At 40.6% G+C, this 24,430-nt stretch overlaps 1 protein-coding gene across 4 annotated transcripts in view; it reads right to left on the reverse strand.

Annotated features, from left to right (window-relative positions):
• The window catches only part of phactr4a (phosphatase and actin regulator 4a), a 96,775-nt gene extending 72,591 nt beyond the window's left edge, over nt 1-24,184 (reverse strand). For 3 of the 4 annotated variants that reach the window (XM_079830066.1, XM_079830064.1, XM_079830062.1), the window contains exon 1: nt 23,785-24,181. The gene's annotated coding sequence lies outside the window, so the exon portion shown is untranslated. Of the gene's footprint in view, nt 1-23,784 lie in introns of all 4 variants that reach the window. The other variant, XM_079830060.1, reaches the window with a different exon arrangement.
• Between the last annotated feature and the right edge of the window lie 246 nt (nt 24,185-24,430).

Here is a 24,430-nt window from a genome sequence, read left to right on the forward strand (position 1 = left end):
TCGTTTGTTCGAACTGTGAGACATATCGCTCAAAGCGAACTCACTCACTGACTAGGCACAATGCCGGGCTCAGCTTAAGCATATTAACAGATGCTAATTTAGCAATATTAGATGTCCTGCAGAGATAAAGAAATCTCTGTACAGTCCGTACATGCGTAATATTGTTTTATCCCGCTTGACTTGAACGAAGAAATCTTCTTTCAAGCGGAAGATTGAATTAGAGCGAGTTTCCTCTTTTCAATAATAGGCCTAATATAATATTAAATCGTTAAGATAAACGATAACTCCTGGTTTAACATTGGATTAGCTACCCAAATCGGAGACCTAAAACATTTGACTCATAAATGCTGACTGACCGTCAGCCAGTTTGATAAATGTCTATTGGAGTTCTTTTAAATGTGACGTAAGCAGATGTTTATTCCTGTATCCACATTTTATTGTGCAGCGAATGAATCCTGCCAATTTGTTTGTGCCAATATAGCACGGAAAGATCCGACGTGGTCTAAAAAAGTAATTGTGATTTGTGTTAATCCTGTGTGCGGCCATTATTTGATTTTTGGTCTTCAAGTCACATGAGCAGGTGCAACTCTGCGTGCTAGACACCAGAGGGCGCGACCTAACAGCTCTCGAATTACACTTCACCAAAACTTTATCCCGAGCGGGCGTAACAGCGCCATCTGGTGAGCGTTCCTCCTAACTAACTCTAGTCTGGGTGGACTCGACTGCGCCATCTCGTGGGCATTTTCGGATAGTTCTACTCTCCGCTATTAATTTTGTTTTAACAAACTTAATTTCCTTCCTAAGAAGAGCATGTGAATTGTTTATTGATTACTTATAGAAAGGTTTTCATTTATGCAATTTTACTAGCATTAGGCAGCAACCAGGTCTCCGTTCTCGCTGATTAAACACACTTATTTGAATTTGAGTTTAAAAGGAAAAATGAATTTCCTCTAGCTTAAATTGAAATTAGGTTCTTAAAGTTACTGACAGTCCACTTGGAAGGAAGGACGCCACCGTGTGGCCATACCCTGCTAAGTCAGCTTACAGCTCTCTCTCTCTCTTTTCCCACTTCCTTTTCACCTGCAACCATAAATCACTTGATCCGGTAAACAAGCGAGTCTTAATTCATTTTTGATTTCACCTGTTTACCTTCTTTGTGTATTTATTGTAGGGCTCACAAGCATCGGTGGTGAATTGAGAATCGTCTCAACGTGGTCTCCACGAGCAAGGTTGTCCAACCGACGTGACCGGCATCGGCTGTGTGTGAATCTCGGTTTCTTTTACCTCTGTCCGCCGTTGCGGCCCGCAGTGGCGACATCAGCAATTTGACACTCCAAAGCCAGTCAACCAGTTCAGCTGACACACACAAGGCAATGTCTGGCACCTGTATCTAAACCATGGCTTAATAGGGAGCCACTCTTGAAAAAGAGGGTTCTAGGGAACGTGCCAACTTTGCTGTGCTGGCTGGCGGTTGACGGGTGGGTGCTGTCAGGTTGTGTTTAAAGTCTAAACTGTTTGAGTGGGCGTAACGCGATACAGAGTAACGAAGGACCGAGGACACGGCAGTTGGGTGTTTGGGAACGCCCGGAAGGCTAACTGTGCCGCTGGTTTTCCACCTGAGCGACCTCAACTCGCCCCAGATAAACTAAATGTGATAAAATCCACATTATAAGCCGAATATTAGATACTCCCCGAGTATAGCCTAAACGTTTGGCCCACCTTTCCTCTCTAAGCCGCACCCTCTTCCTAGGTTTCCTAACCCGATAGCCACACATGCTGTAGGCCCCAGAAACTCTCACGAAAGGTAGCAGGCTTAGCCCCTTTAGTGTTTCTCTAACACTCCCAGCGTTCGCGCTTGTTTTCCTTTTTATTGCAGACCAATTCATTTTTGTGTTTGTTTCTTTCCTACCTTCACTTTCCGGACTGTTGTAATCTTGTTTCTCTCAGTTCACCAAGAGACCCCAAGGAAAGCTAAGTAATAGAGTGACAACCAAGCAGCCGGCGTCACCAGGTGACCCACAGGGCTACCGCCTGTCAAAGTCTCTATTTCAGGCCGACCCAAAAATTGGCCCGCCTAATTGCCTAACTGTCTAACTGTTTACATCAGTTAGCCAAAATTCTTGTCGACGGCATGGTCCGTACAAGAGCTCGTTAACCTTAGAAAAAACTTGCATTGGCCTCTTTGTGTGTGTGTGCTGTGTTTCTCTCGCCCACAGTGAACCAGTATGCCCCGTTCATCCAGTCCCGCTGTCCCTTGGGATCGCCTAGCGGTATGGCTGGAAGCGATGACGAGCACTGTTCCGTCGGAGGACACCAGTGATCTGCAACAGCTGAGCCAGGAGGAACTGGACACAGAGCTAGACAAGCTGACGGCACACGACCCGACGCAGAGTTACTCTCACAAAGAACTGGCCAAGATCCTCGGGAGCCTCGCCCACAACCTTGTCGCCCAGGCACGGCTAAGAGAAAAGAGCCACACCGACCTGGAACAGGAAGCGGCAACATTAAAGCTCCAAGCCGAGGAGGCCCGGAGAAACCAGGCCCTCACCCAGCGTCATCTAGACCAGCTACTTCTAGAGACAGAGAAAAAGGGTGAAACGGACACAGAACGAGAGAAAGAAGTAAAAAGACTTCCAAAGGCCCTGAAAGATCTGCGTCTGGACACAGACCGCAGAGAGCAGTCAGAGAAAGACACCAGGGAAGAACTCAACGAACAGCTCCGGCGAGGCGAAGCTCTCCTAGAGAGAGCCAACACTGCATTCAAAGACAGAGATGCTAAAGCCAAAGCCTCCGAATACCACTTGCAGGCTGCCCGAGCCGAGATCAATGAGCTGGTCCAGCAAAGACATGAGCTCAAAGATGAACTTGACCTTGTTCACAGAGAACTGAAACATTCCTATAAACTGCAAAGTGACAGGGAAGGGGGAACGCACCACACAAAGTTTCCCCCGACCAGCTGGTCCGCACCTTTTAGCCAAGAACCAAGAGCTAGAAAGGGGGGTGACAACCCACTGCTAAGACTGTCACCCGCTAGCCTCCACGAACCCCCGCCAGCAGCGGAGGAAGGGAAGCACTTCCAGGAAGTCAGGGCCAGCAGCCACATAGCTCATAAAGACCTTGACAAGCTGGCCAGAAATATCCCTACGTTCAGCCCAGACCCTGCAGGAGGAGACAACGTTGACTCCTACTTGCAAGACATAGACTTTCACCTTCAGACTGTCGCTAACGCGAACACTTGGGACAGATTGTTCCTACTCAGAATCACGTCTAACCGGGACGTACGCAGCTTTCTAGACCGTCAACCAGAGACTGTCAAAGCAGACTACTGGCAGCTACGACGAGTTTTAATTCACGAACACTCTGATCCAGAATCAGACCAGGGACTAATTGCTGCTGTGGACCTCAGGCAAGGTCGACTTGAAACCCCACTGACTTTACAGCCACCTGTTTCCATCAGTCATGGCAACCTCATGTCAGGACAGACCATCCCGGAACAGGGAACGGTGATACCAGCATACACCAAAGGGGTCGCTGTTCGGCTCAACATGCGATGTGGCCAAACCTTAAATCACACGCTGGGTTTCTTCAAACCCTCACCTGAATGTGTGGAACTCGGACTCACACTTGAAGCCACACCCCTCACTGAAGTGTCATCTCGTGTAGTCTACATCCTCTTCAACAACTGCACAGCAACTGACATCAACATTCCCAAGGCCTACCGGCTGGGATGGCTAGTGAGCCATGACTTTCATGATTTTGAACTTGAACTACCCATCATTGGGCCCATTCCACCTGCACTGATACCCGAAGGGAGTACAGATAACACGCTGTTCACTGCACCCTTCAAATTCATGGCCATCACGTCTGTCATGCCGATGACCAAAGACCAGGTGTGCCGAACGGAGCTGACTGAGGACAGTCACCTCGCAGTATACACAGTCTCCCACCAGCCTGTCGGTGAGACTGATGAACCTGCTACACCTCTCAAGACCAACCTGATCTATGTAGACGATGTTCTCATGAAGAGCACAACGGTGGCCGACCACCTGAAAGAAAGAGACTATGTTTTGAACCAACTATCCGCAGCCGGTGCCAAGATCGCCCCCCACAAAGGACAGTGGTGCCGGGCCAAGGTCAACTACGTGGGCCTGCAAATCGGATCCCAAGGCATTGAACCTCAGTCAAACTGTATTCATGCCATTCAAAACATCAAGCCTCCTACTAACACCTCTGAGCTGCGCAGTTTTCTAGGGGTATGCAATTACTCCCGACAGTTCATTGAAAACTACTCAGACATGGCCAGACCTCTAACAGCCCTGCTGAAGAAAGACTGGCCTTTTGTCTGGTCGGATGCACAAGAACCCCAACAACAACTGACCTGTCAAAGACACTTTGAACCGAATGCGTGCCAGGGCATGCCCATGGCCTACGTCGATGGGTGCTCCTACAACCACGACGGCATCCTCCAGGCAGATGCAGGAGTGCTGTGGGTGAACGATCAGCCGTTCCCACCACAACACTTCAAGTTGGGTCCTCAGTCATCGCAATATGCAGAGATAGCAGCTATTCTCATAGCCCTACAGATTGCATCAGCACACGACATCAGAGAACTGCTCATCTGCTCAGACTTTAACTATGCCAGACTCAGTTTCGTGTGCCACCTTCCAAGCTGGAAACAGAATGGTTTCAAGACCACTAACAACAAGCCAGTCAAACACCAACACCTGTTCCAGGAATGTGACAACATCACAAGAACACATGACCTGACAGTGTACTGGAAGAAGGTAAAAGCACACTCGAAGCTACCAGGTCTCGACAAAGACTTAAATGACCAATCCGACGCCCTCGCCAAGTCGGGCGCACTACACGGCGACATGTGGGTACCCCCAAACCCCACATCCAGCCCCAACGTCGCAGTGCTAACCCGCAGCAAGCGACCGGCCCCGGCTACAATGCCCGCATCGCAGCCGCTATCGCTAACTCTGCAGATGTCCAACAACGACATTGCGGATATGCGAGCCTCTGACACTGCGCTATGTATCTCCATGATCATCAGCAATACCCTAACCCTAGGCATAGCCTTTCTCCTGTACAGGAAGTTCAACGAGATGAGAACCCGCTACAGCCAAACTCACGACAGCTGTGTCTGGAGGTCTCCGATGGAAACCCCGGAGGGAGGGTCCCATGCCAGAAGCAGATACGAACCTCATCGAGCTGGCTCCTCAGCCACAACGAACACCTGCTATCCAACCGTCCCGATTCACCTGCCATCTGACCATTGTGATGGGGGTTGTCCGATAATGACCATAGGACATCATCTGACAAAAAGGGGGACTGTAACAGTAATGATTCAATCAGTCATGTGGCAGGATAGACCAAAGTCTGAACACCTCACAGCCCTCGTGACTTGTCTAATCAAATCATACTTAAACAAAGGGCCTGTGTGTTACGCTGATTAGATCCGAACCGCATCATGTAGCCGCAAGAGATTGGAGCGTCGAACTCTTTGGGCGTCGGCCTTCCCCTCTATAAAAACTAGAACAGACCATCAGCTCTTTGCATTCTCGCCACCACAAGGAACGGACCTCTTGGCATTTAGCCATGGAGGGGAAGACCCTGGTCTTCCCAACCCTGAGAGAAGACCTCTCCGCACGGAGAGAGAAACCGGCAGACTTCTGGAGTGACTTTCCTAAACTTCAAAGAAGTTCACCTGGGACTCACAAATCCTTAGCGAACTTCCCCGACGATTCGAACTCAGACACTTACACAAGAAGCCGTAGTAATGCAAGTATTCTATTTCACAATCAAACTGCTTGAAAAACGTTGTCTGAATTATGAATTTATATGAATTTCTTGTGGGCTCTTGGGAAAAGACTGAAGCTGTCTCTCCCTCTCTGTCTCTCTCTCTCTCTCTCTCTCTCTCTCTCTCTCTCTTGTTAATTCTTCTTCCCTTTTTATTACTCGTTAAGTTTCATGTTTCCTTGTTTGTACCATATTGTTTGTTTTCTCCTACATATATATGCATATTTCCCCGTATGAATCGTAGCTTTGTAAACTGTAGTTGTTTTATTAAAACCCAATGATTGCATTAAATTGAATCTGTATTGTTTTGCTCACAAATTCGAAGTCACTGAAGCGTAAGATCTAAGCTACCCATTTAAGCTTGATTTTCATGTAGTACTACTTCAGTAGTGCAGATCGTACAAACATAAGAGATATTATTTGTCCTGATCAAACAGATCAATGTTTCTTAAGGTTTGTAAGATTGATAATTGATGAAGAAATCAATTTGGATAAAGGTTACTTTTAAATGATTAAAGGTTCCGTAATACGTAAATTTTGTCTGTACAACAAGCAAATAATATTCATAGACTCATGAATATTAATACCATTTGAGTTAATTATTCCCTAAAACTCATTGTTGCTACAAAGATATTGCTGTATAAACTATATAGGGAGCCCTTACTTGCACATTAATATTAAAGGTTAACAACAGAACCAAAACTATTAGCCTAAATTCAGTTGCTATTTATTTTAAGGTATAATAATCAACACTCATAAGCTTCACATAAGGCTGTTTTTGCATTAATTTCTAAATCTAATTTCTAAAATTATGTTTTTTCTCCAATTCGTTGTTGAAATATAATCATTTATACACAGTGAGTGTCATTTTAATGACAGGTTTATTTAAACATACATTAAATAATCAAGACATCACTAACAGGTTAAGTAGAATATAATGAATATATAGGCTAATATAGTGCATATATTTAGCGAAAGACTTGATTTCTCCAGTGAACTAACAGCCGTGGACACTGAATGACTGCCTGAGGTAAATGTGATGCAACATGACATTGTGTAGTTTACAAGCTGTTTTAGTATTGACGTTTTTCCGCGGTTGAAACACTGATTGAGTGATTACACCACATATGCTACGTTTCAGTGTTAATGTATCCTCAACATACCTTAAGATATTAATTCATGTTTATTCTTTCGGAAGAGATGATCGCGTTCACACGCACACGCGGGCGCTGCGGCCACTTGAGCTGACGTGTCTACAATGATCAGTCGTCACATTAAAGAGCGTCAAAACGTGATAGCTAAAAATTTCGTGATAAAATGGACTGAATACTTAATATGTTCGTGTGGGAACTAGGAGTGAAGTGTGTTCTGCGCACACAGGCGCACCGAACTGAGAGCCCTGTACCGAAACGGTTCGGTACAAATACGTGTACCGTTACACCCCTATTTAATATCTATTGATTATGTGTACGTGTTTAACAGAACATAACTTGGCATGCTGTCACAGGCTGGAGAATCCTTTATTTGAGGTGTTGTTGGTTCATTGTCCTGCGATTCGTGATCAGATTCAGACCTATTTGGGCCAGGGCTCGCAAAGCCCAACGTCCCGGGGCTATATATTTTCCAGACGGGCTACCAAAACGCATCACCGGCCTGCCGACGGGCTATCTTAAATAGTGAAATAACATTCCTTTCTTGATGTGCGTTGTTTGCTCTCTTGACTTGATATTTGAAGGAAAAATACAAATCACAGAAGTTTTGATCATGCTGATTTGTCTGACTCTGCAGTGAGGCTTGTGCGTATGTGTGTTAGTGATGCACGGGTCACGGTTATATCCACCGATCAAGCGGGTTCAAGTAATCGACATGTACCACCATTCGAAAAAATAAGGTTAATCAGTCATGCTTTCTGTTGTTTTGACAAGTTGCCTAAAAAGATATTTGGGGCCTATGCCATGAAGCTGGTTTAGCTGGCTAACCAGTTTTAGGCTTGTATTTTTGTTGGACAACAGGTTTATGAATGATTCGCATTACTAGTTTGTGAAGATGTTTGATGCGTTTTTTTTTTCAAACGCACGTTATAAGCGACTCAAACTCGCAGTCTTTCAGACGGAGCAGAGTTTACTCCTGATCACAGAGCCGCTCTTCACTCACATGCTGGGCATATATTTATGTCATTAAAATTGCAGCCTTTGTGCTTTCAAAATCGCACATAACCTAAATCGCGATTGCGGTTCGATTTCGATTAATCGTGCAGTCCTATTAACCAGATGTTTAGGCTTAGTTTGTGCCAATCCTGGGTTTTAGGTACCATTACAGTGGTTTGGCTTTTAGCTGTGTTCATTTCCATAGTAACTTGCGCTCCACGGCTAACCTGCTCCAGGGCTGTGAGCAAAGTGACACACCTCTGATGCAATAAAGCAATTCCCCGTTTCTACTCCAAATGAAAGTTTACTACATAGCAAATGGTTTTTAAAGACTAAAGCATCTGGCTTTTGACAATGCTTTTAATAATAATTTTAAATGATTTAGATTTAAATTAAATAACCTGTATAAAGGTCATACAAATAAGCTTCAAAATTAATAAATAAAGCTATGCAAATTACTACATGTGAGCTTAAATTTTCAATTCTCTATATGTATTATTAACTAAACTAACTTCATAACTTTTACTTGCATTGATGTAGTAAGATTTTTCTTTTAGTTGTCCTCTTTTATAGATAGCTCTTTTCTTCTTGCTGTGTAAATTTGTTTAAATTCAATCATGTAATATTCTGCAGAAGAGAGAAATGAATCTCACTGCTTCTCTCACGAGAAGTGAATCTCAGTTTCACTGATCCACAGCCTGTGATTGGCTGTTCACTACTGATGTCACAGCTAAACTCCTAAATTCCAAGCCTGAGTTGACAAAGAAAGCTGATGATCAGCATCATGGGACCAACAAAGCCTGAATAGATTGGTGCGGTTTTGTCAGCTCGAAACTAATCTTGTAGGCCTGAGGTTTTTAAACTACCATCATGGTACAGGCCCCGCATCTCCAGCATTGTTCTACATTTACACAGCAAAGGATGCCAATATAGGTATTGAAAGTGAGAGAAAAGAAAGAAAAGAAACAAATAAGTATATTAAAAAAGTGCAGATGGGGCACAAAATTAAGGTATCAATAACTAATTTGTATGGTACACAGTTTAAACCGTTTCGTCTAACTGGTCTGACAACTCCTGAACACTGTACACAGCTGGGGGGAAAAAAAATGCAGCACAGCTGAATTTAGCTTAAACAGTACATGCTCACACAGGACATGTTACGACAAATGACCTCTGAGGAAAAACGGTTACAGGGATGTGCTTTGACAATTCCTTGGCAGCCCAGCCCATATTTAAATAAAAGCTGTCTTGTTATAAAATGCTTTGACCTATATTCAAATGCAGCCAATATGGCTTTTAATACAGATTAAAACAGGCTTCACAATACTGTTGCAGCTATACAACAAACTCAGGAATGTTTCAAAACATAATTTACAAAGTAACATTAAACAGAAACCCATACTAATATAATTCAATTCTCAAATTACGGTCAATTATAATTCAGAGACATTAACATTACTATCTTAACATTATAGGCAAAACAACAATAATGATTACGTAACAAACTCTGACACTCCTGCACCTTTGTAACATCTCCCTCTAGAGTGAGCAAAGAACACCTTGGGCCGCCATTTTACTGACACTTTACAAAATGCAAGAGCAATCACATGACAGCTAGTGCTGTGAATGTGCATGTGAGGGGAACAGCACAATGAGGACGGCAGGGATATGTTCATAAAATGAATAAAAAACAACCAACCACATGAATGAGTTAAACATCCCATACAGTAAAGAAACTGCAGAGTGCCAAAATCCTGACAAAAATGAGACAGAACTGGACCAACTGGTTGTGTAAAATGACCCAGTGTCACTGCAGTATTTACATAGCTGTGAGAGTTTAAAGTACAACCTAGATTTTAAACTCAAACCAGGCCCACACATGCAAACACATGGCACAGATATAAAACACTGAGAATATCATGCAACAGCCCACATTCTGCTAGAGCATTAAATTAAAGGAAAAGTTCTTAAAGGAGTAGTTCACTTTAAAATTAAAATTAGGGCTGTCACAATTCCTCGATTAAATTCAAGTACTCAATTAAAAAAAAAAATCCTTGATTGCAATTTGCTGGAATACAAAATACTGGAACCGCATTATTAGACAGTTTTCTAAGGCTGCATGATGTATAGGGGTGTCGAAATTAATTGTTTCTTCGATGCATCGCGATGCAGACGAGGACGATTCGGTAATAGACCATAACCGATTAATGTACTGACACTTTTCTGCCGTCGTTTGTCACCTACATGCGTTGTCACGGTAGCATACAATGGCAGAGGGAGGTGAGACGCGAGTGCGATTAATTAAAAATGCTCCAACTACTTTAAAAGCAGACATCTGGGCACATTTTGGCTTTTATGAACAACCTGGTAAGCACGACTTGGAGAATCCACGCGCTGTGTGCAAATCATGTCACGCACAAATAAAATGAGCATGGGGTAATAATACCGCTAACTTGAGAAACCACGTCAGCCGTTTTCATCATTGTATGATTTTTAAGTAATTAATTAGCATTTTTTGCATGACATAAGTATTTGATACATCAGAAAAGCAGAACTTAATATTTGGTACCTTTGTTTGCAATTTCAGAGATCATACGTTTCCTGTAGTTCTTGACCAGGTTTGCACACACTGCAGCAGGGATTTTGACCCACTTCTCCATACAGACCTTCTCCAGATCCTTCAGGTTTCAGGGCTGTCGCTGGACAATACGGACTTTCAGCTCCCTCCAAAAATGTTCTATTGGGTTCAGCTCTGGAGACTGGCTAGGCCACTCCAGGACCTTGAGATTCTTCTTACGGAGCCACTCCTTAGTTGACCTGGCTCTGTGTTTCTGGTCGTTGTCATGCTGGAAGACCCAGCCACGACCTATCTTTAATGCTCTTACTGAGGGAAGGAGGTTGTTGGCCAAGATCTCACGATACATGGCCCCATCCATCCTCCCCTCAATACGGTGCAGTTGTCCTGTCCCCTTTGCAGAAAGCATCCCCAAAGAATGTTTCCACCTCCATGCTTCACGGTTGGGATGGTGTTCTTGGGGTTGTACTCATCCTTCTTCTTCCTCCAAACACAGCGGCCCTCATTTATCAATCTTGCGTAGAAACGGGCGTATATGTTGGCGTAAGATTATGCTTACACTCCTCTCACCGCCTGATTTATGAGCTGTGCGCACCTCTGAAATCCAGGCGTACGCAAAACCTGCCCTTGATAAATGCCGCGGCTGAAAACGATCGTCATTAGAATAACACGCCCCTATATATTCAAGTCTCTGCCTCCCCCACGCCCTCATTTTACGCCATGGACACTCGGAAGACGGCAATGAAGCGAAACTTCTCTGACGTGGAGATCGAGACCATCACCAGGGAAGTGGAAAAAAAACTAAATTGTTTTATTTGGGAGCTTAAAGAGTGGGATTAAAGGCGCCCACAAAAAGGTGTACGGTGGAAATCCAGTTTAAATAGCTTTTTGGATGAGAAATTACCTATCACAATTCATTATTTTACAGCACGTGTTTTGAAATAATATGCATTTAATTTCGTATCACATCACATGTATTGGGGTGTACAATAGTGATGATGATGTGATGTGGAGTACCATTCATTCACATTAATATAATTGCATGACAATTTGTTAGATTCTTATTATTATTATTTGTATTATTAATGCTTATTGTTATTTAGAAGAAGAATGTCGTTGTTATTATTATTATTTATTTTATTATTAATTAAAAGAAGAAGAATGTCATTTTTATTATTTTGTCAGTCTGAATTATGTTCAGTCCCAGTCCGTGCGCAGCTGCCGGGCCTAACCAACGTCAGGTAAAGCGGACAGACTCGCAACTGGAGGAATACATATCAAATGCTTTGGTAAAATCACACAAATTAAACATTGAAGTCCATGTTGCACAAAAATAAACACTGAAGTTTATAATTACTTCCCTATTCGCACGGGATTAGTAGCCTATATGTGGGGAGCTCTGGTGATTTGTAATAATCGCAGAGAATGTCTGTGATCTTAATCCCGTGCAAATCGAATATGATTGTGTTGAGCACCTACGTTTTGCTTTCGGTTTTATTTGCGGTAGTTTGTGCGTTTGCTTGATGAAGAGATACTCAGCTGCTCGTCTGCGGCGATGCGTGCTTCAGTAACACTGTCATATTGGGCTATAACATGTCATATAGCCGATAACGCTTTTTTTTTAGCATTGTTGGGAGGAGGAAAATGTTTCAACAACTAGTTGCATTTAGACTTTTTGACTGTAATGCGGCCCAGACCACCTTCTGAAGTGGCTTTTAGTATTTTGTGTATTTGTTCTAAACACTCCTGTTGTCTTCTGTGCCCAGACTAGAGTTTTGTTTGATGTGTGATACATTCAAGAAGCATGTTTTCTTTGAGCAGGTAAAATTAAAGGTTCAGTTCATATAACTGACTGACAAAATTATATACATGAGGATGCAGTGCATCGTCAATGCATTGTGATATCAAATTAAACCGAATCGATGGCATGATAATCGTAATTGAACCGAATCGTGAGACCAGTGTAGGTTCACACCCTTAACGATGTATTAAAACTAGAGCCCGACCGAGATATCGGCGGGCCGATATTATCGGCCGATATTAGGCTTTTTCCAAACTATCGGTATCTGCATTTATGATGGCCGATAAATGAATATTTTTTTAAAAATAAAAAAACCGGACGAAACACCTCTCAAACACATTGAGTGTTGGCGTTTCATAGTTTGTCCACCAGAGGGCGCTCTACAACGTGCCGGCTGGCAACACCACCAGCTGATCCAGCAGAGTCATGCTGAGCTTCAGCGCTCTGAGCGCTGCATTCACAACACAGATCATCCGCGAAATGCATGTAAGATGGCAACGAGACATACATTGCTTGAATTGAATAACAGTTAAAAGAACATCCCCATCAGTTCTCTTAACTCAAATAACATGACACAATTTGTAACTGCCAAGTCCAGTTTTGCTGTTACATGTAAGCCAAGAGAGCTGGTAATTACGCTAGGTTACAGTTGACTGACTTATTTTACCTCGGACAATGTGACTGAATAAAATGTATTTCTTTAATAGTCTGACAGTTTGACATCATGAGACGTATCATCTCTCCCCTGCCCGTTATTTTGAAAAAGTATACATATTTCTAAATTATAACTTATCATAGACGCTAACCACAAAGCTAGCTAATGCCATGGCTATCAGTGGGAGACCGCTAACATTAATGCGCCTTGAAAAACACAACAAACTTATTCTGCCTAAATAAAGTAATGATTACTGTATTTATAACTAGTATATTTGTAGTTCCAGTCTCTGCATTGTAAATCGTAAGTTAGGCTCGTGAAGAGTGAACGAAAGTGCGTGACTTCGTTCAGACGCCGCATTAACGAGTCAAATAATGGATTACACGAGTCATCATCAGTAACGTTAGTAGATTTTAGAAGGCAGGCAGCAAATGATGATTGAAAATGGTTTGTGGTAGCTTGATGGATAGAATTAAAAGTGCATGTAAAGGGATAAGCAAGTTGACATTGTAATTATAAGGTGGCTCATATTTATACTGTATATAGTTTATGTTTTGCTGTTGTTGTTATTTATCAGAACTTCTAGAACTTAACTGAATATTTTTTCTTCCAGTCTTGCTAAAAGTTATATTTATAAAGCTTACCACATCTATTAATACTGGTAACTTTGATTTTTTGTTTTTGTTAGCCTATTGTGTTTTCGTCCAAACGACTTTAAGTTTCATATCTTAAGTTTGTATTTTTATACATTTTATTTATCAGAACTTTAATATATTTTATGTTCCTCTGTTCTGTTGTAACAATAAAACAAACAAGTTTATTTTTAAACTGCATTATCATATTATTTTAGAGAGGCTGAGGGATCATGAATAACTACAAATAACTGATGTATAAGGGAAATCTGTTTGTGTTTTTTTACGCGTTTCTGTTATTTTATTTTTTAATTTTTTATATATATCGGCTGATATATCGGAATATCGGATTTTTAAGTGACCAAATATTTGTATCGGTATCGGCCTTAAAAATCCTTTATCGGTCGGGCTCTAATTAAAACCATTTATACAACAGTTCTTTCTGGTTCTCGAATCTGACTGGCTGAGAGACTTTTCCAGCTGTGCAACATTTACACAGTATCGGCACTCAAACCGCTTCACCGCCTGTATCACTCTGCTTGCAGCAAATGTCATGGCGGTCAAGCAAATCCACCATAAATTGAGAAATCAACTTTTCATTCAGCCTTTTATATATAAAAGTTAATCATGATATTTAAAAAAATCTTGTAAGTTTCGGAGCTGAAAAGTTCATTGTTAGTCAAAGAAAAGCTTTTATTGACACCAGACCCAGCAAATGCTCGATCTCAGAATGTGCCAGGCTGTGACATCAAAGTGTGGTGAAACACCGCCTCTATAGAAGAAGAAGTACGCCTGATTTTGTATCCCCGCCCCCAGACTCATGTAAGAAATGTAACAAATAAAATGGACCAATGTGGAGCTAAACGGATCGCGCTACCGAGCAATAAACATGCTCCATAAGCTTCATTCGGATTCCAATATTATGAATGCAAGGAAGAACTTTATTTTTAATGAATATCCAGCTCACGTGGGGAAGACATTGCGCATCTGTTCCTTCATTTCTGATCACGGATTCGTTTGTAAACAAGAGACTGGATTTGCAGACAGGATGAGATTACATGAATGAATGAAGCAACACACGTATGTGAGTACATTTTTTTATATACACTCAACTAAAGGATTATTAGGAACACCATACTAATCCTGTGTTTGACCCCCTTTCACCTTCAGAACTGCCTTAATTCTACGTGGCATTGATTCAACAAGGTGCTGAAAGCATTCTTTAGAAATGTTGGCCCATATTGATAGGATAGCATCTTGCAGTTGATGGAGATTTGTGGGATGCACATCTAGGGCACGAAGCTCCCGTTCCACCACATCCCAAAGATGCTCTATTGGGTTGAGATCTGGGGCCTCATTTATAAACGTTGCGTACGCACAAAAGAAGGCGTACGCCACTCTCTACGCAATAATTGGTATTTATAAAAAGCAAACTTGACGGGAAAATGTGCGGTCCTTCACACAAGCTCTGACCCAGGCGTACGCACAAAAACGGGTGAAATGACGACACCGTCGGCAGATGGAAGAAACACGTGAAAGTGTGTGAAACTGTAGACCATTGTGTAAAATAAATGGCTATAGCCTACTGCCTCTCATAAATAACATGAAGACTTCACAAAAGCAAGTCTTACAATTAACAGCCTACACGAACACCCGTTTGATTGATCTGCAGTGTAAAACAAACAAAATCAAACGAAAATTACAACAGAAATGCAAAAAAAAAAAGTGAAATATGTTCTGCAACAATATTGGCATGTTATGCAATTCATCCTCATAAATAATATGGTAAACAGAACGAAATAATGTACAAAACTGATATTCTCGTCAATGTGTCCGTCTGGCAGAGCAGATATAGATGCAATTAGATAGACAGATAGATAGATAATTAGGGAGATATATAGATAAATAGATAGATAGATGTATTAATTGTCCACTGGGGAAAGTTGTTTTCATAGTAAAAATTTCTTCATCAGCTACGGAATCATGGTATTCATGCAAATGCATTTAGTTTGTTTTATTTTCGATAAAATAACATATGACGTATGTCTCAACCATTCAGAAAGCTGCAAGAAATTACATTTGTACTGAACTATTTCCCATTTCCACGTAGATAATAGGGATAGGGATTAATAGGGATTCCCCAATAATTGCCGGCAGTCTCTCATCAAGAGGGGTCAGCTCCGGTGTCCCCTTTCCCCCACCCGTGGCAGACACACTCTGGCGATGGAGCGCTAGACGCTTTTTTTGCCTCGACTTTGATGTCCGACCATTTCTTTTTTCTTTTCGGCCACGGTCCGAGGTTGTGAGGCTACAGCATTTACAGCGTCTACAACCTTTTGCACCTCAAGTGCCTTTTTGGCATTAGTAATGGCCACACTGTGCCCTCCAAAAAATATTTTTCTCCTCTTTTCCACCTCACCAACGATAACTTCTACTTCACATTGAGTGAAGTTACGTTTTTTTGATTTCCTCTCTGTATTTGCCATGATTTCGCAATCGATGAATATTAACTATTTATGGGCAACTATGGGCGTGACATGAAGCCGCAAAAGCTGCGCTACATTTAGAATTGATTGTGATTTATTAAGGGAAAACTGCGTAGGATGTGCGTGCGCACGGTTTTATAAATCCGAATATTTCTGTGCGTACGCACGTCCTATGTTTCATCCGTACGCCACTTCTGACGCAAATCCTACGCAAAGTTTTATAAATGAGGCCCCTGGTGACTGTGGGGGCCATTTTAGTACAATGAACTCATTGTCATGTTCAAGAAACCAATTTGAAATGATGCGAGCTTTGTGACATGGTGCATTATCCTGCTGGAAGTAGCCATCAAAGGATGGGTACATGGTGGTCATTAAGGGATGGACATGGTCAGAAACAATGCTCAGGTAGGCCGTGGCATTTAAACGATGCCCAATTGGCACTAAGGGGCCTAAAGTGTGCCAAGAAAACATCCCCCACACCATTACACCACTACCACCAGCCTGCACAATGGTAACAAGGCATGATGGATCCATGTTCTCATTCTGTTTACGCCAAATTCTGACTCTACCATCTGAATGTCTCAACAGAAATCGAGACTCATCAGACCAGGCAACATTTTTACAGTCTTTCAACTGTCCAATTTTGGTGAGCTCGTGCAAAATGAGTGGTAACCGGTGGGGTCTTCTGCTGTTGTAGCCCATCCGCCTCAAGGTTGTGCGTGTGGTGGCTTCACAAATGCTTTGCTGCATACCTCGGTTGTAACGAGTGGTTATTTCAGTCAAAGTTGCTCTTCTATCAGCTTGAATCAGTCGGCCTATTCTCCTCTGACCTCTAGCATCAACAAGGCATTTCCGCCCACAGGACTGCCGCATTCTGGATGTTTTTCCCTTTTCACACCATTCTTTGTAAACCCTAGAAATGGCTGTGCGTGAAAATCCCAGTAACTGAGCAGATTGTGAAATACTCAGACCGGCCCGTCTGGCACCAACAATCATGCCACGCTCAAAATTGTTTAAATCACCTTTCTTTCCCATTCTGACATTCAGTTTGGAGTTCAGGAGATTGTCTTGACCAGGACCACACCCCTAAATGCATTGAAGCAACTGCCATGTGATTGGTTGATTAGATAATTGCATTAATGAGAAATTTAACAGGTGTTCCTAATAATCCTTTAGGTGATTGTATTTATTGCATTAGGGCTGGAACGGCGCGTCCGAAAATACGTCGACATGCGTGAAATGCGTCGACGCGTCACATTATTTACGTTCTAGAATAGAATAGATCTAGAATAATGGCTGCTTCTGCTCCCGGGCATAGTTAAAATGATAATTTATCATATAAAGCCAGGCCGTGACATTCAAAAGTGTGGAAGTACTTTAAACAGAAGCCGAATAAAACTGTGCTTTGTTCGCTCTGTAACGCGGTTTCACACTGCATGCGGTGGCAGAGCAGAAGCTGTGCGTGTGGAGAGCGGGAGCCGCGCACGCCTGTTAGGCTTTCACAACGCCAGTGTTCGTCTCGCGCAGCTTAACCGTGGCATGTGTATTGCAAATACAGACGAATATTGTCCATTCGGTCACATTTTCCGGTGTTCTTCTCCGACCCCAGTACGTCTCGTGCTTTTAATTATTATGGGCAGCATATCTGCTGCAAATGCAAACGGGTTCCCCTCTGTCCCAAACACGTATGCATTTATAACATGCTGTATATAGGTAGTTTACATGATTAAAGTAACATTAAAGTTAAGATATGCCTCTAGTTTTAATCATTTAAATGTGTCTTTGAAGTTTGGGCAAAAACTTCTGGCAGCTTTAGTCGTTGTTTATGCACATGTATATCTTCAAAATAGACAACTAGTTATACATTTACACTATGCTGAAAGCTCCTGTATGTGAACCATTTGCAGATAAATACAAGTGCATTTTCGTTTACTATTGACACAAATCAATAAGTAAATTATACTCAACTATTATAGTAAACAACATTTCCTAATTAGGCCTACTCTGTATACATTTTATGATGAATAGTATCATTGGTCATACATGTTTAAAATGCTTCTTGTGTTCATATATTTCATTATAAAATAGCTTAAGTACACTACCCTTCCTGAAATTCAATTAATATTGTCATCATTCATTGATTTCATGTTAAAATAATATACAAATTCACTCCTCTCTTTGAAATACATTAATCAGTAAAAAAGAATCATCAGATTAATCTGGAAAAATAATCGGTAAGATTAGTTGACTAATCAAAAAAATAATTATTAGATTAGTCGACAGAAAAAAATAATCGTTAGTTGCAGCTCTATATTGCATTGATACAGATCGTTTGATATCTATTGATTATGTGTACGTGTCTAACTGAACATAACTTAGCACGCTGTCACAGGCTGGAGAATCCTTTATTTGAAGCGTTGTTGGTTCATTTTGCTGCGATTCGGGATCAGACTCGGACATGTATGGGCCAAGACTCGCAAAAGCCCAACGTCCCGGGTAGGGATGCAACGATTATAGATTTTGTTGGTATGATTATAGTCTGAGAAATAATCACGGTTTCACAATTATTATGCATTCGTGTCTTTGTTAACAAGACAAGACGGGACTATAATGTTATTTGAGGAATTTCGGACATTAAAAATACCAGATCTCTTCTTCCTTTGCTGTCTTTCAAAAGGAAAGCGGTAGCTGACGTCACAGGTACAGGTAGTCTAGGCCAGTGGTTCCCAACCACGTTCCTGGAGGACCCCCAACAGTGCACATTTTGCATGTCTCCTCAATCAAACACACCTGATTCAGGTCATCAGCTCATTAGTAGCTACTCCAAGACCTGATGTGGGTGTGTCAGACAAAGGACACATCCAAAATGTGCACTGTTGGGGGTCCTCCAGGAACGTGGTTGGGAACCACTGGTCTAGGCTACCAAAACTCGACCTAGCGAGCTCACGGCAACAATGGTTTCTTCAGTACCTGAAGCGATAGGGAGGAAACGAAGACCTGATATACGGAAGCATTTCTGTTAGGGCTGCGCAATATATTGAAATATCACAAATGTTCATATCACGATGCAATGGCACGCAATATCTGAATGATTTTAATAGGCTACTTCAGCATTGTGAAAAGTGTACATTTTAGGTCGACGCATTTAGCAGAGAGTAGACTGGGCCCACGACTGTTACTTATGTGACTTGCTTGACATTAAAAAGAGTTATTAAACGCAATAACTTGCGAAAGACAACTCCTTGCAGTCTGCTGTCTGACACACACACCGAAACGTGATCCCATCAGTTCTGTTTCGTGTCTTATTACACACTCTTAACTGTCAAATACACACAGGTATGTCAAAATGGCTGTCTTGATGAGTATTCATGTAAAGACAGTCAGTTATGCTTTATGTGAACGATATTAGTTAGGGAAAGAAACCGAATGCGTGTCAATAGGATCCGTGCATTAGGTCTTAAAGTGACAGCCTACTAATACAGTAAACCTGCCACTGTCTGTCAAACAACAAAAGAAAAAGAGAAAATCATTCAGTGCTCTCGGCTGAATAACCTTTGTAGCTTTATTATGTATCAGTTTATATTTAATATTCATGTGAAGACTACTGTTTTTAGTTATTATTTTTAATAACAAAGATAAATTAAAATAACAAAAATAATCGTCCACCCCTAGTTCAGGTGTCTTTGTTTACCTGGAAGTTCTTGATGTTAAGTTTTAGGTTGATATAACTGTATATTACCAAGTCAAGCAAATAGTTTTTGGTATTTAAACATTGGTATTACATTGGAGATTTAAATAGACATTTAAATGAATTACTAGCCTATTTAAAAACATGTATAGTTTGTTAAATTTAAATTCCATACACTGATATATATGGAAGCTGCAATAATAATGCTTTCAATTATAATTTGAATAAATGTTTTATTCATATCAGATACATACTGTGCATGAAATAAAGTTCTCCCATGTTCACTGGCCTCTTTGGGGAAAATGTATGAATTTACGTGGTAAACAGATCCTCTGAATTGCAAACTCAACAAACAAAACTAGGGAGCAATGTGGAAGATGATTTAAATGTCTAATAATATTTTCAATACATTTACGAGCACTACAGTCTCTAAACAAACTACACACGTCAGTTTAAGTAAGAATAAAGGCTACTTTTTGCACATTCTTCTTTGAATTTTCGCATATTGTCTTCTGTGTATCAGAATAATCCATTGTGTCATCGCGTTCATGATCAGACATACGGCTGCATCAGTGTCTTTATTTGTGCATACATTTCATTTGAAGAAGACGTGATTAAAAATGTGCGCACACGGTGTTGGTTCATGTTTAGAGGACTAGAGTATATAAAATAGGTCCATAACAAACTTGAAACGCGATCGCTCCGGTCTGAAAATCAAAACCTGAGGGCCTCTGCTAGAAACCTTATAATGGGCAGTGGTTGGATCTTCCATCAGGACAATGATCCAAAACAAACATCAAAATCAACCCAAAAATGCGTCATTGAGTCCCAGTTCCCTGAACTGAACCCTGTAGAAAATGATTGGGGTGAACTGAAGAGAAGCACAACCAACATGTATCTGGGAATCTGAAGGATCTGGAGAGATTCTGTATGCATCAGGCATTATAGAAGAAGACTCAGAGCGGTTATCTTGGGGAAAGGACCTTGCAATAATTGGGCGCCCATAATTGTGGCAAACGTGAACTAGAGAAAAACAACGAGGGCCCTGTAACGCATCAACAATTGCTAAAGTGAACAGATTTTAATAATAGACCTACAAATAAAATGAAGACATCATCTTTCTAAAGTCATTTTTGCTCCCCCCTGTAATTTGACTCCAAATCTCAGTGAAAATTGTCATTTTGACGCCCCTTACAACATAGTGGATACCTCAGCGAATATACATCCACGACAACAGGAAGTTTCTGAAATGTGGTTGATTTGACACGGAATGACCCAATTTGTTTCACAGTAGTACAGCGACAAAAACACTAGCCATAAAAATTCTTTCAGTTTAGTTAGTTACAACTGCACAAATGCCTTTGCGAATAAAAACATGCAGTGTGAATCCTCTCATTAGCCATTAAACTCACAAGTTAACCATCAACTGTGCGTAATGATGCGGAAACATATTCAAAGACATAAAGCTTAAGTTGCTCAGAGGACTAAAATGAGCAGTTTCAGGATGCTCACAGTGTACTTCATCATCCTAAAAAGCAACAAGAGCTCTGACCTCAAATAAACAATCCTTCATTGTCTGTCAGTCATTGTTTGATGCGCTGACAAGATGAATAGAGGTTAAATGAGAGACAGTCAAGCTTAAACTAGGCCATTTACTGAACAAAATCACTGCAACACTTGCAGGACACACAGCCGCATTTTCTCATTTATGATTAACCCTGAGTCCACTCTGTATTATGCATGCTCATTTCCACTACATACTTTGGTAAATCTTAATTATGACATAAAAAGTAATAATTATGACACACTCATAAGTCATAATTATGAGACAAACCTAAATTACGACATACTACTAAATCATAGCCGAATTATGAGATTAAAATGTCGAATCTGACATGAAAATTCAAAGTTATGAGATTTATAGTCAAAATTATGGCATATACTGCCACATACTGTCAGATGAAAAATCTAAATTTTGAAATACAACTTGAAGTCATAATTATGAAATTAAAGACTCAAAATTATGACATAAGATTAAATTGACATACTAAGTCATAATTTGGACTCTTTATATCATTATGACATTAAATGTCAAAATTTGTAGATAAAGTTTGAAATTGTTACATACTAAGTGATAATTATGATATTAAAAAGACAAAATCCAGACAAAAAATTGAAATTGACTTTCTAAGGCCCGTTTCACAAACAGGGCTTACATTAAGTCAGGATTAGGCCTTAGTTCAATTAGGACATTTATGTAGCTTTTATAAATGTGCCTTAATAAAAAAAATCATTACTGGTGTGCATCTCGAGACAAAACAATGGCACTGACATATTTTAAGATTATGCCAGTGCAAGGTGCTTTCAGTTGAAACATCTCAAACGTGAATTTTAGTCTGGGGCTATCTTAAGCCTTGTCTGTGAAACCGGGGGTAAATGTATCTTGTTATCTTGACTTGTCATAACCTATTATCATATTTATAACTTAGTATGTCATAATTACGATTTATAAAAGCATCTTACTAGGGCTGTGACAGTATGGGATTTTTTATTACCGCGGTGTAGAGCCAACAAATCATGCGGTTTGGCGGTTAACCGCCATCCCCCATTTGAACGTCCGTGTTTTTACTACAGTATTTGCGTTGTTGTAAATCTGTTCATTATATAAAGCCATCGTGTCTCTTCGTAAGACTTGGATTTGGATTAGACCAATCGATTAGTTTATTTTATTAGTTCATAAATTTGCCTTTATTACATTTTTGGGGTCTTTTAAGTTTGAGAGGAATGGACTTTTTAAATGGAGGGACAGAAATCTCTCAGGTTTCATAAAAACATCTTAATTTGTGTTTGGAAGTTAAACGAAATTACATGAGGGGGGAGTACATGATGACAGAATTTAAATTTTTGGGTGAATTATACCTTGTAAATAAAGTTAAACTGAGCCTTGGATTAACAAACTCTATATTGCAAATCATATTGTTAACATCAACGATACATAGTCACATTTTTATTATTATGATAAATAATTATTATTGTGTTTATAGTTCATATCACACACCATATGCACTCCTGTAACTTTCACCAGCAAAAAAAAAAAGTTTTAAAGTAAAAAAAATAATAAAAAAAAGTGGTGACGATCTCAACACTGGTAGGCATCCCATTACTGCTGTATTGCGTAATGTGGTTATCGTCACAGCCCTACATCTTACAAAGGATGGACACTGCCACCAGCAAAGTTACACTGCATTCAGTTTCACAGTATAGGTCATTACTATGACATAAAGGATAAAGTTATGACTTAGTATGTAAATTTCATATTTTTGTCATACTTATGACTTTGTATGTCACTTTTACCACTTTTCCCTTCCCTGAACTTTACAATAAATAGAGCTGTGCTGCTGTCACTTATTCTATTTCCAGCTGCATGTGGTTTCAACTGTGTATCTGGCAGAAAACGAACCCTGAGGTTGCTCTTTCTGTGAGTTTCTACATGAACATCACCTGTGCCTGCTGAAACTTGCCCAGGCCAACAGAAACCATGTGGGGAATGTAATGAATTCGTGCATGTCAACGACGAGAAAGTTCATCCCAAACTGACCGAGCCACAGAGGCTGAAACTCAGTCGACATACTGTCCATAACGTTAGACTATAAATCAGTGTTGATTATCACATGGTGAAAAGGTGAATCACAGAACGGATGCTGACCTGACTCAAAACAAAAGTCACTTTATCATTAACTAAATTACATGACTACACTATTTATACAAATATTCTTTAGACGGGTTGTGTTTAAATGTTTTGATTCGGGTGATTACATCCTTCTTTAAATTGTTTATTGTTATTATTTCCTGGTTTGCTGATGGTGTTTTGAAACCGAGCAACAGGTTGTTTGTTGAGCTATTAGCAGTTAGCCGCTAATGTTTAACACCAAGTCAAAACATTAAAACAACACCTTTTATTATTAATGACGACATTTCTAGAACTTAAAACGCATTACCTGTGTGGATGTATTAATAGAATCCCTCCATAAAACTTTTCTTAAGCCGTGAAGAGTTTTAAACGCCGGACCCCAGGTTAACCTTGCGGCTGTCAGTCAAACTCTGTCAGATCCACACACTCTCAAAATGAGATGAGATGAAACAAAGAAACGTCCGAAATGGTCATGGATTAATATGTCCTAATCCTGAGCCCTCTCATGGCGTTGTTGTGGGTTTAGTTAGTTCAGTTGACCCAATGTCAACTCGAGTTTATCGACCGCAGCAGTTGGTTGACTGTCAGGTTTCTACCTTCTCTGATCAAGCGCGAGATCGCGGGTTGCCAGGTGTCTCACCTGGAATTCCTCCTCGTCAAACCTGTCGCGGTTAGATCTCTTCAGACAACCTGACAAATCACGTGACAAGGAAAAGCTCGAACTTGCCAACAAAATCCTAAGGTTGCCAGGTTGCTACCAAAAATCCCTCATTCTAAATGCTACATTTTAGCTAATTTATTTATTTTACATATTATAATAATTTTTTAGATTTAAGTTGTCAATGTCAATGATTGTATTAACTAAATTATTTGAAAATAATAATACAATTAAATAAAAATATTAAATTATTAACTTAAATTAAATAATTATTTAAATATTAGATATTGTGTGT

Source organism: Gobio gobio, assembly GCF_949357685.1.
Source record: "Gobio gobio genome assembly, chromosome: 11".
In the NCBI taxonomy this organism is placed as follows: Eukaryota; Metazoa; Chordata; class Actinopteri; order Cypriniformes; family Gobionidae; genus Gobio; species Gobio gobio.